This window comes from Notamacropus eugenii, chromosome X, assembly GCF_028372415.1.
Source record: "Notamacropus eugenii isolate mMacEug1 chromosome X, mMacEug1.pri_v2, whole genome shotgun sequence".
In the NCBI taxonomy this organism is placed as follows: domain Eukaryota; kingdom Metazoa; phylum Chordata; class Mammalia; order Diprotodontia; family Macropodidae; genus Notamacropus; species Notamacropus eugenii.
The window spans coordinates 16,759,351-16,772,847 of record NC_092879.1 but is presented as its reverse complement, the minus strand read 5'-3'; the positions used below and the strand labels follow the sequence as shown (position 1 = coordinate 16,772,847).

Genomic DNA, 13,497 nt, shown 5'->3' with positions numbered 1-13,497 from the left:
AGGCCCATGTAGGATCATCATAGGGTCACAGAGATAGCACTGGTAGGGAACTGATGGGATCTAGCCAGCCCAACTGAGTCACTTTACAGAGGAGGAAACTGAGGCCCACAGACAGTCATAAACCCATAGGTAGCTGGAAGGTCCCTGAGCATCTACTCAACTCTCCTATTCTTTACAGATGAGAAAAATGAGGCTCAGACAGAAGAAAAGAGATCTGCCCAAAACAACCCACAGGCAACTGAACTCAGTTTTGGCCCTGGGATCTCCACAGCTTAGCCCAGTGCCTGGCACATATTACTGCACTGATAACCCAAGGTCACATGGTTAGGAAGTACCAGCCCAGGATGCACACCCAGGACCTCTAACCACAAAGTCTGACCACTCATCAAGCAGCTTCCCAAGTCGGGAAAGAATCAGTTGGAAGAGATATTAGTGAGCATTTGCTCCAAACTCCTTACTTCACAGATGGAGAAACTGAGGATCATTGAGCTAAAGCTAACCGATTCATAGATGATGGCTAAAGGCCCTGATAGTTCCAACATGTTTTCTAGATTTGCAAACTGAGGCTCAAAGAGAGGTGACTTGTACCCAGCTAGTACGTATGGGGCTATATAGCAGAGCTGGAAGGGGCTACAGAAGCCAACTAGTCCAACCCCTCCATTTTTATAGGGGAAGAACAGACCCAGAAAGAGACTTGCCCAAGATCACATAGGTAGTAAGTACAGAATGATAATAGGATCATCAGAGTTAATTTATTCAAGCTCCCTCATTTTACAGATGAGAAAAGGTTAAGCACAAGATGATAATGAAATCATTGGAATTTGTTTATTCCAACTCTATTTGACATGAGGAAACTGAAGTAAAAATGACTTGCCCAAGGTCACACAGGCAGTGAGTAGCAGAGGTCAAATTGGCACTCAGCTGCTATGATTCCCAAGCCAGTCCTACACTGGCATTGAGGTCACAGGGCCTGACAGGGATCTTAGGGGTCCTCTGCGCCAAATACAAACCAGTTCCCATGTCCAGTGCTTTCTTCCCAATGGTCCTCAGACGTGAGGTAGACAGGTATATTTCTCATCGTTACAGGGGAGCCCTGTAAGCTGTAAGCAAGTATCACAGACTGATCTCAAACCCCAGCTATTTGACTCCTGATCCAATAGGGTCTTTCTCCTCCACTCCACCACAGATAAGCAAACCGAGACCCACAGAAGGAAATGACATTTTTTGAAATCTTCAGGCTTTAGGGACAAGGGCCAGGCCTAGTGCCTAAGGCTCCTTAATCCCAAGGCCAGGGCATTTTCTACTAGCCTGCCCGATTCCAATGTACTGATTCAAAGAAACTGAGTCCCAGACTAGGGGGGCAGGGAATATTTGGTCAACTGATTCCCTGTAGGAATAAGGCTGGTGCACAGATTCCTCCACTATAGATAGTAGAAAACACAATTCTTCCTTGCCTTGAAATGCACCCTCTGATTCCTCGTTCTGGTCCCCAGCATACTTCTGTCCCTAATTACTCTTTGATTGGACTGATGGAGAAGTGGATTGGCATCCTCCCAGCAAGCACTGGGATACAGTGGACAAAACATCAATTAGCTCAGCAGTCCATAGCTCTGGGATCCTGGATCATAGGATCCTAGATCTAGAAAGGGCCCTTTGAGGCCAGCTAGCCCAATCTTCTTGTGGTACAAAGGAACAACTCCAGGCCCTGAGAAGGGAAGGAATCTGTCCAAAGTCACACAAGAACTAAGTGGTAGAGCTTAGGATTCAAACCCAGGTCCATCTGACACCAAATCATGTCCTTTTTAAGCCTTGACTCCCTGGATGACCTTGGGCAAGTCCTTTCACCTGAATCTTGGCTTCCTTGGCCATGAAAATGCTTTTAAAACCATAAAGAACTACAGAACTATAGGGCATGATCCTTCTCTGGGCCCTCCCCACTTTATTGACCAAACAGAACCGTGATGAATGTGCTCACCTGCCTCCGGATTTTCTGAAGGTGTCAGCAGCTCTCAGGGGAAACCCCTGGCCAACTGAGTCCTTGCTATCCAGCAGAGCTCCAAACTCCAAAAAAGGGGGAGTTTGGTTGGTGATTATATGAAAATGAGTCTAAGATAACTATACTCAACAATACTCAGGTTCCACAAGGTCTGGGAGTTGGGGCGTGACAGGGGCAAGGGTTCGACCATCCCCTGGGCCTGGGAAGTGAGTGGGGGCTGGTTGTTGGGTAGTTTAGGGAGGGAGTAGAGGAGGAGAGAGAGCAGTTTAACACTTATCAAGCTTTGGGGCATTTTATCCTGTAAGGTAGGTATTATAGCCCCATTTTAAGAAAGAAGAAACAGGCCTGAAAAGTGGAGTCACTTATCCAAGGAAGGACACCCTTCCCCAGGTTTCCTGACCCCAGCCCAGTGCTGTTTCCAGGATCTGTAGGGACCTCCCACCATTGAAGCTACAGGCTTGAAAAGTCTAGATAACCCTTGCCTTGAATGTGAGACAGAAGAGCTCTGCTCAGTGTCGATGAGGACATCTTTCAAGCTGCCTCATAGGCTCGTCGATGAGGACATCTTTCAAGCTGCCTCATAGGCTCAAAGACAGAGAATTTCAAGGTCCTAATTTGGCCTGTCCAATCTTTTTTCCTCTTGGCCCCAAAGCCACTGTGAACCACTACCCGGAAACTATAGTGTAGGGGAAGCAGGACACTTATGTTGGAATCACAGCTCTGTCCCAAAGTCATATGTGTGATGTCCCTTTCTGTGGACCTCAGTTTCCTCATGTAGAAAACAAGGCGGTTGGACTCTGAGCCTTAAGCTATGCCAATCTAGGATTGCCATGAATCTCTCTGCAGTTACTCCCAGCTCTGAATCCCAAGAGCCAATGATTTTCCCCAGGGAAAGAGTGCCTGGGCTGTCCTCTAGTGGTCACAGCCTAAATAGAGATGCCCAGTAAGTAGCCTGAACTTCTTGCCAGGATAATTCTTGCCTCCTATCCCACAGATCTCTTGCTGCCTGTTTTGAGGTGGTCAGACTTTACAAGAGAAAATGAACAGGGAGTGGCAGGCCTTGGGGATTACTTAGACCATGGACAGCAGCCTTTGAGTCACCTTGGGAGGCTGCAGGTTAGAGGAGACAAGTGAGATAGAGTTGGGAGTGTTCTCAGAGAACACTGAGGCCAAATTCTGGTTGGAGAGAGGGATAACATGGATCCTGAAGTCAGTATGTGGCAGTTAGAACTCCAAGGTCAAAGTGGAAAGAGAACTGCCTGGCTCTGTGAACTCTGCAAACAAGCCCTGAGTTCAATTCCAGCCTCTTCCACTTGCTGCTTGTAGGGCCTGGCCCAAGCCCCTTCCTTCTCTAGACTCCAGTTTCTACTTTAAAATGAGACTAGCTGGCACTAGAGGTCTCTTCTGACTCTAGTTTTAGGATCCTTGGTATGACCCTGGACAAGTCATTTAACTTGGGACCTCAGTTTCCCTCTCTGTACAATGAGCAGGTTGCACTAGATGACCTCTGAGGTTCCTTTCAGTTCTAGATCTGTGATCAAGCAGGAAGTCTCAAGCAAGTCCTTTCCCCTTCTTAGGACTCAGTTTCTTCCTCTATAAAATGGGGTGAGAGGAAAGAAATGAACAGAGGGGTGAGAAGAGAGAGTAAATAGAAGAAGGGGAAGATGAAGGGAAATGAGAAGAGAGAAAAAGAGGAAGGGGAGAGGGAAAAGTGGGCCTTGCTGGAGGAGATAGGAAAAGGGGTAATGGTGACAAGAAGAAAGTGGGAGAGAGAGGCTGGAGATGTGAGAGAAAGAGGAAAGAAAAGGGAGAAAAGGGAGCAAGTGAGAAGAGTAGAGGCAGAAGGGTAGTGGCTACTGAGATGCTGCCAGGAGTCATAATTTGGCATCCCAAGATAAGACAGGAATGGACTTGGGATTCAGAAGGGTTCAAAGAGGGCCAGGGGTTGCTGGGCAGGGGGAAGTTGGAGGTTGGGAAGAGGAAGGAGAGGCCTAGGTAAGAACATAGCCAGAGAAACCCACAGGCCCCCACTGGGAGGTTTTCTCAAAACCCCAATGTATTCTAGTATACTGGATCTTGACATATTAGGAGGGGGGAGGAAGAACATTGAGTCGACATACTGGGGGGTAGGAGGAGGAAGCAGAACATCAGGCCACCAGCATGGGCTGGTGGTCAGGAGACTCGCTAAGGCTGTAGAGCCATCTCTGCTCCAAGTGATCCTGAATAAGTCAAACCCCAACTCCAATGCCTCAGTCTATGAAAACTGGTCCTTACAAGATGAAATGGTCTCAGAGAATAAATAAATGCTTCTCAGATGATCAGATTTATTTGTTGACTTGGTGCCAGGAAGTAAGCCCAGGCAGCTAGCTACCCCACTTTCTAAAGGAAAAGAAAACAGAGCAGGAGTGACCACCCCATCAGGAAATGCCAAGGAGATGCCCCTGGCAGAACAGACCTTCACAACCACCATCCTTCCTTGGCCCTTAGTCGCTTATTAGCAACAGAAAAAAGGGCAGCCCAAACCCCAAACCCCTTTGCTCAGTGAAGTGCTAGCTTCCCAGCTATACTTAGGGCCTCTTTCCTGACACCCCATCTCCCGTACCATGTAGTAAAAAAGAGTTTGGTCTTGGAATCAGAAGGCCCTAACTCCAAGTCCAGGGCCTCCCAAGGTGCTGAGAAAACTGACAGATATGATTGCTGAGTCACTGTCTTGGAAAGATGGGGAGAAATAGGAGACATACTGCAAGCCAGGAAAAGGACAGAGTCCCGATTTTTAGAAAAGGAAAGCAAGTGGAGTGTGCAAAGATCCTAGAATGGGTTATATAAAGGGATGATATGTTAAGATACAGACAAGGAAGGAAGGATGCAGGAAGGAGCAGGATGGGTGGAAATGACAGAAAGATAAACTGAGGTTCAACTAAGGAAAAATCTCCCAACCATTAGAGCACGCCATAAGTGGAAAGGCTCCCCTGAGGATCCTTTGTCAGGCATGGTGGATTTTTGAGGTCAGAGATTCCTCGATTTGGGGTTGGAGCCCCAGTTCTGCCACTTACTAGGTGAGTAATCCTGGACACTAATTTCCTCATCTGCAAAATGAGCATGATTACACATGTACTCCATGTTGTACAGGGGGGAAAAACTCTAGCCCAAATGAGTGACTGTTAAGTCAGCCATGAGTTCTAATTATATATCATAGAACTTTGCAGTCCTAGCAACAGACTGTGTCTGTTTCTCAAGGACTGGCCTAATTAAATACTGAGAGGCTCATCACCACCAGTAAGCTGGCCAACTTAACGATGAATTCTTTGACCATGGCAACCACGAAGCAGAGAAAAATACAAAATCCCCCTCTCTTCTGTGCAGCCCCCTTCTGTTACTGCAGTGATGACGGCAGAGCAGGCGAAAAACACAATGGCCACATGATATTAAAAATAACCCACTTTTTTCAGATGGTCTATAAATATGAAGCAACAGAACTGTTGGTCCTCAAAAAGTGAGCTTCTTGTACAATGCCCAACCAGTGGACATGCAACCAGAGCAAAGAGATCTAGACATTTGTGCTGTAAACAGAACCAGGAGACAAAAGGAAAAACGCCACAAAATAGAGGGAAGGCAAAGAAAAGAGCTGGCAGAATTAATTTTATCATGTGTCCAAAGGCAACAAGAAACATCATTTCCCCCACTTGATCATCTCCTTTTGCAGCGCTGACGATAAATATTTGCAAAAACAAAACAAAACAACACACATAAAAATTGTGGCTTATGTACCGTCTGTTGCAGAGGATGAAGAGATAGAGAAATTCAATAAAGAACTTCATAAAGCCCTCCAAACAAAATCAACATACACATAGATGAGCGACAACTTCAATGCAAAGGTGGGCATAGGGGAGGCTGGAAAGACAATGATAGAAAATATGGTTCTAGAATAAGGAAGCAGAGAGGACAGAGAAACTTCTAGTCTGCATGTCACAAATGCTTGATTCAAGAAAAGAACTGTAAACTGCTGGGGCAAAGCAATCACAAAACACCACCATCCAAAAGCAGACTGATGATATTTTACCAGACAACACATTCCTGATGTTGGAAGCATTCCCACAGTACAGTCAGACCATGGTCAGGTCACAGCAAAGACAAAGCTAGAAGGTAGTATGAAAATGCGAGAAAAAAGATTGTCACGCAATTAAAACAACTCTAATCTTACCTATTTAAACAAGTATTGACGCTGAAAAATAAGATATGTATGGAAGAAAGGACAAAGATGATAATTATTTTACACAGAAGTATAACTCGTGTAAATCAATTACCGTAATGAGAAGACCAAAAGAGCCTAACAAGAGGCTCATCAGCAAACACTTGATAAAATTGCCAAGTAGAGGGAGATGGCAGCCAAGGATAATACAAGTTCAGAATATAAACTCATTTGTAAAATCTTCTGTAGAAGGACGGTGCAAGATTATGAGCAGTTATCACTTCATAAACCGGCAGAAAGAGCAAAGGGAAAAAACTGATTTGAAGAAACCTTGGTGAGAGACCCAACTAAGTAAACAAGTCATCCTGAGGATATTTCAGGATGAGGCTGGAAGGAGAGCAACAAGCAGGTGAAAGATGGAAAAGATCTGTAAAATTTCAAAAACAAACTCTCTTTAGCCCATCAAGGACAATAGAGCCCAAAGACAATAAATCCAAAATTTGGACTCTTGCCATCCAGGGGTATGGTGAATGTTTAACAGCTACCTAGCTTCTTGTCACCCTCCCCCACCAAAAGTTTGTAAATGACTTAAGTTGAATCTGCATTATTAACATTTTCTCCATCCCTTGATTGGTAGTGGGCTGATTTCTGAAGTGTAAATGTTCCCACTGAAAATCTGATGATCAGCTCTTGAGGGTCACGCTGGCTCTAACATACATCAGCCAATATCACAGTTCCTGATATTTATACTTCTGCAGGAAGTATAAATCATACAGAAGAAAACAAAGAGGGAAAAAGCAGCTAGGTTAGACCATGTATACACAAAGGACAACCATGCTTAAGACAATATAATTTGGGAGTTGTCAAGGGAACAATTTTCAAAATATCTGATGAAAAAAATAAAAATAAAATGTCTGAAGGAGAGGATACCAAAAATGCAGGAAAAAAACAAAACAGCCCAGACCTTATTACCACTGGAAAAAAACCAATATATATGAAGATAATCTCCCCAGGAATCTGGGGATGAGGATATTAGAAAAGAGTGTGTAGCCTTTCACAAGTAGTGTGTTATAACAGATGCACCTTAAGCATCACATGGAACAGAAAGATGTAGTAAGTACAAGATCCCACTGTGTTTATTGACTAAGGGGAAAAAATGGATCCAGCCAAATACTGCCTTAAAGGTGTGCTTCCAGCAGTGTTTCCCAGGCACCTGTCAAAACTGGTGAAGGTTCCTTGAAAGATGGGAGAACAGAGATAGCCATGTAGTGATGCCTCTGATCCAGCATTGTTTTCATTATCATCATCATTTTGGACCGGACCATTGGGGGGAACTCCCAAAGAGAAAACTCCATCTACTAATGTAGGCATGAATATTCTCTGTAATTTCTAGCCTCCAAAAATTGCTTGAGCTACTGAGAGGTTAAATGATTTGCCCAGGTTGGCATAGCCAGTATGTGGCAGGTCTTAAGCCCACATCTTCCCAAGTGGGAGGTCACCATGCAATACACGAGGCTGCCTGTCCTGGTCATTAACATTAAAACGGATGTTTGATCAAACTGACTGCTAAGGCTCTCTCCAACTTGAACATTCTAGGCTTTTGCTTTCATCCTTTCCGGATCTGCCAAGCAGTTCGGTAGTATACGGTCAGTTTTTGCTGAAAGCACCAAGCAAAGATGTTTCATACATACATACATTTAAATCATACAGGATCCCTTGAAAGATATAAAAACAGTGAACTTGGTTTGGTGAGCTTATTCTTATTATTAAGCTAAGCATAAAACAGAGAGATGTAAAGCCTAAGGGGTTTTGCCAACTGTCACCAATTAATCAACAAGCACTTCATAAATAATCCCCTTATGCCAGGCATTGTGCTAGACCCTGGGGATAGAAAGACAGAAACTAAACAATCCCTGCCCCCAAGGAACTTCCATTTTAAAGGAGGAGGCACAAGCACAGGGATGAGTAAATACAGAAGAGACACAAAGTGAAGGATTCGGGGCTGAAGGGATGAAGAAGGACCTCCTGCATAAGTAGCCTTTGTGTAAAGTGTTCTAAGAAGTGGAGATAAAGATAGAGGGCATGCAGGTGTGGGAGACAGCTTAAGCAAAGATGTGGAGATGGGAGATGAAATAGCAAGAAAGCCAGTATGGCTAGAGTCCAAGGTTGGGGAACCTGAGGCCTCAAGGCCACATGTGGGCCTGTAGGTCCTCAAGTGCAGTCCTGTGACTGAATCTAAATGTCACAGAACACACCCCCTTAATAAAAGGATTTGTTCTGTCAAACTTAGACTCAGTCAAAGGGTCACACTTGAGGACCCAGAGGGGATTTGTTCTGTGAAGCTGGGATTTAGTCAAAGGGCCACCCTTAAGGACCTAGAAGGGATTTGTTCTATGAAGTTTGGATTCAGTCAAAGGGTCACTTTTGAGGACCTAGAGGGTCACATGTGACCTCGAGGCCACAGCTTCTCCACCCCTGGTTTGAGGGGAAAGAGATTGAGTTCAGCTGGGGATATGTTGAGTTTGAGATGTCTACTGGACATCCAGCTAGCTATGCAAAAGGTAGTTGGGGATACAAGACTGGAGGTCAGCAGAGGGTGGGGGCAGCACAGGAAGATTTGAGCATGTTCAGCAGAGAGATGGTAAGTGAATCCATGGGAGCTGATGAGATCAGCAAATGAAGCAGGATAGAGGTGGATAAGAAGCTGGCCCAGGACAGCGCCCCAGGGGCACCTATCATTCAAGAGCTTGATCTGGAGGAGGATCCAGCAAAGGAGACAGAGAAGGAGCTGTCGGAGACAGAGGAGGAGAACCAGAAGAGAGAGCAGTATCCTGAAAACCAAAAGAGAAGAGAGCATCATGGGGGAGAAAGTGATCCACAGTGTCAAAGCCTGCAGAGAGGTCAAGGAGAATGAAGATGGAGAAAAGGCCCGCTGAGGATATCACTGCTGGAAGCAGACAAACAAAACCAAGTATGAGAAGCCATTGTCCATTACCAGTCAGATAGGTCTCCAGTTTTCTTCTGGAGTGCTGATGTCTAACAGACACATTCATTTCCTCAAGCACACACTGCTAGGCCACCCACACTAGTGGTCAGCCCCATCAGCACCAAAACATTTCCAGCTGGTGAAATATTGGTATTTCTGCTTTGTCATATCTTGTCTTTCTGTGCTATCAGGAAGGAAAGAGGACCACTCACTGACTGTCCTCCCTGACATCCCAATGAATCTGTTGATTCTGAGCAGAGTTAGCCTGCCATTTTATGTTACCCTATCTATTTGGCAGCCAGGTGGCACAGTGAACCAGAAAACATTGGGCCTAGAGTCAGGAAGGCCTGAGTTCAAATCCACCTTCAGATACTTAACTAGCTCTATGACCTTGGAAAGTCACTTCACCTGTCTGCCTCAGTTTCCTCACTTGTAAAATAGAGATAATAATAGCACCCAACTCTCAAGATTGTTGTGAGGATCAAATGAGGTCATATTTGTAAAACACTTGGCACAGCAGGTGGCATGTAGTAGGTGCCATCTTCCCCTTGTGCTGTATTTCCAAAATCTCTAGGAACAAGCGGATGCTGCTGAGGCAGGCATGGCATTTCAGAGAAGCTGTTGCTACTCTTGTTGTGGCTGCCATCCCTGATGGCCCCAGGGGAGACTGGAAGTGCCCCTCACCCTGCCTGCTCAGCCTCTTCAGGCAGAGTGGTTGCCTGCTGAGAGGGTCTATCAGCCCTAAGGCCCATACAGGAATGGGCCCAATCTGCAAGGCTGGGGGCACTCAGCCTGGCAAATGGAACAAAAGAGGGAAAATTGGTCACAAAAAGAAATGCAGCATGTAATCAAGGGCTGCATTCCTACAACAGAAAGGATGCTTGTTGGTGCCAGATAAAAAGTCCTCTCATGTCAGTAATATCCAAGCACCCTTCTTTCTACTCAGTCTTCTTTGCGGCCCTGGGAGGTGGGGTGGAATTCTAATTTCCATTTTCAAGACAGGGGAACTGAGGATCAGAGAGGTAAGAATCCTTGCCATCAATAAGTCCACTAGATCATGCCAGATCTGGGGTTAAAAGTCAGGTCCCTTGACTCAAAGCCCGGGGCATTGCATTTGGGAGCAACTTATTCTGCCTGAGCCAGACAGTAGAACTGAGATGAAGAGGCAGATCTTGCCTTGATGTCAAGAAAAAGGTCCAACAATGAAAGCTATCCCAAAGAGACTGGCTGGCTACCTTGACAGGTAATGAGATCCCCATCTCAGGAAGTGTTCAAGAGAAGGTAGATGGATCATTTGTTGGAATTGCTATAAGAGTTGAATCAGATGCCATCTGGGGCCCCTCTCAGTTTGACTATTTGGTGATCTCTCTTCAATTTGGAGGATTATTCTTCACCAGAACCAGTCGCTGGCCTGCAATCAAGAGGTTTGGTCTGCCCTGTCAAACCTATAGAGAGCACACCCATGACTCTCCCCATGGTAAGTGGGGAGAAAGTGAATGAATGGGAGAAGAGAGACAGTGTTGACCTGGCTACTTTATCTTGGAATCAAGCCCTGGGACTGACACTTGTCTTCCAGGGTCAGGAGAGTCGACCCCTTTGTCTATTACCAGGCTCAATGCTAGACCAGATACACAAAGACTCAAGCTTGGGAAGCATTCTGCCTAGTAATTCAAAGAACTGACAACCACAGTTTACAGAAACCATTTTATTTGAGCATCCTAAGCAGCCTGTGAGGAAGGCTTCACATGTATTAGCTCCATTTTACAGATAGAGAAACTGAAGCTTAGGGGGTAGCTACTAAGTATCAGAGGCAGTATCAGAGGTGTCTCGAGCACTCAAAAGATTTGTGAAATACTTCAGTGGCTCATAGATGGAGAGCTGGAAGGGACCTCAGAGATTAGGGCCATGCCTTTCATTTTACAGATGAGAGATAAAATGTTTTGCCCAGGTAGGAAGTGACAGAGCCAGGATTTGCATCCAATTCTTTCCACTATCCAAAATGGCCTCCTGTTTTCTTCACCCCGACCTAGTAGGGCAGGGATCATCTGTCCCATTTTCCAATGAGGAAACTGAGCCTCCAAGAAGTACACACAGTATGACCCAAGCTTGTACAGCTAGGAAATGGAGCCAAATTCTGCCATAAGCATCTTGTCCCCCTCCAATGCCACATCTTGGTGTGGAGCTGAGGCCTGGCCTCTCCAAAGTCATGCTAGCCTGGCACAAGCTGCCAGGTTCTATCAGACTGGACGAGTTTCAGATATGGGTCTGGTGAATCGAGGAGAAGCCTCACTAAGTGGGGAAATGTTCAGATCCAAAAGGCAGTCACCAGGTAATGGAGGCAAGCTACTGCTGTGGAGAGACTTCTGGGTGGGGAATGAGATGTCTTGGGTTGGAATCCTGCTTCTGCCCCTCACTGGATGACCTGAGGAAAGCTGCCAAATGTTTCCTCAAATGTAACATGAGGAAGGTCAATTAGTTCCCTTCTAACTCTGAGTCTATGTGTGGCCTTCTCTTCCCTGTATCTGTTTCCTCATCTGTAAAATGAAGCCTCTGAGGTTTCCTGCAGCAGGATATCTAGGATCCTTTGATTTCAATATTCTGGCCATGACTACAGACTTGCCAAGGCCTGAGGGTGCTGCTCATGTGGCTGCTGAAAGGATGGCCATGTGAATCTGACCCTGGAAATCTTGAGCTGTCTTCTCCAAGGCCTGACTGTGCTGGACTGCTTAGAGATGAACTCTGTCTTCTATGTTCAAAGTAAGAGGAGGACCCACTTGAACTGACATGACCTCTCTTTGAGCCTTGTGGGAAGAGGTGGAGAAAGTGTTAGTTAAACTCCCCAAACCCATGAACTAGGTCAAACTTCTCTTTATGAGCTGCATGAATTTACTGTCCCTACACCCCATCCAGGAATGAATGAATTTGTATCTCCCGTCAGAAGATGAGGAGACTTTGGTCCTCAGCACTAGCATAGAATAAAGGCCGCTCACCCCTAAAAAACCATAACAACTAACATTTCTATGGCACTTGAAGCTTTGCCAAGAATTTGACCTATGGTATCTCATTTGATTTTCATAATATTCCTGTGAAGAAGCCATTATCACCTCCATTTTACACTTGGGGAAACTGAGGCTGAGAGATGCTAAGTGATTTGTCCAGAGCCACACAGCTAAGTAGGTGTCTGAAGCTGGATCTGAACTCGGGTCTTCCATAGTACTATCGGATATGAGCCCTAGAACAATGGACTGAGAGTCAAGAGATGGCTTGTACCACTTATGTGCTTGCTACCTGGGGAAGGACCCTTCTCCCTCCTGGGTCTGTTTCTTTCTCTATAAAGTGAGAGATTAGATCATCCATTCTCAAACCTTTGGGTATCGGGACACCTTTAACCTTTAAAAAAATTTGAGGCCTCTCCAAAGAACTTTTGTTTAGGTGGGTTATAACTATCTCTCTATCAATTGATTTACTGTATTAGAAACTAAATTAATTAGAATTAGAAATTAAACATCTTGAATTATTGTGAAAATCATTTTGGCCTTGTGGACCCCCTGAGAGGTCCATACTTTGAAGACTACTAGCCTGGATGATCCCAAGGTCACTTTCAGTCTATTTATTACAGGATGCTCTGATTCCTGGGCCTCTATCCTGTCCTCCCATGCCTCACAAGATTGGCCTCTGTTGTGGGGGTTACAAACAGATCACAACCCAATCACACCTTTGGAGATGGTTTTTGTGTGCTGCTGTGGTCAAAAAGCTGGCTGACGAACTTTGTCTAGAACTTTACTACTGTCTGGCAGGGCCTGTCAGAGCTTGTGACCTTCCAGTCCAGCTTGCAAGGATCCAGGTGGATCACCTCCATAAGGTGCCAGCAGGAGAGGAATCCAACCATGTCCCATGAATACAAGAAGGGCCTGTGACTTCATCAGTGTAACCCTCTGCAACCAGGAAGGTTCAGAAGTTAAGTCACTTGCTCGGGATCACACAGCATCAAGGGTCAAAATGAACCCAGGTCTTCCTAACTATCCCCTATACTATACTGCCTCTATATTCCCCTATGCCTTTTTTTTTTTTTGGAGGGGGGCGGAATGCAGAGAAGAGGGAACCAGAGATATGATTTCACTGGTATGAGGTATTCCAGGCGAAGAGATTTCCTGTACCACTGCAGACCAGGCATTCCATTAGACTGGGAACTCCTTGAGGATATGAACCATGTTTTTGCCTTTCTTTGTGCCTCTAGCTTGGTATGGTGCCTAGCGTACAGTAAGAGCTTAATAAGTGCTTGGTGATTGACTGACTGACTACGACCAATGGTCAGTTTTAGACAAT

The 13,497-nt window shown here is 45.4% G+C and overlaps 1 protein-coding gene across 4 annotated transcripts in view; it reads right to left on the bottom strand.

The window, feature by feature from the left end:
* The window catches only part of ARHGEF9 (Cdc42 guanine nucleotide exchange factor 9), a 379,846-nt gene that overhangs the window by 129,349 nt on the left and 237,000 nt on the right, over positions 1-13,497 (bottom strand). The gene's annotated exons all lie outside the window — the stretch shown is intronic.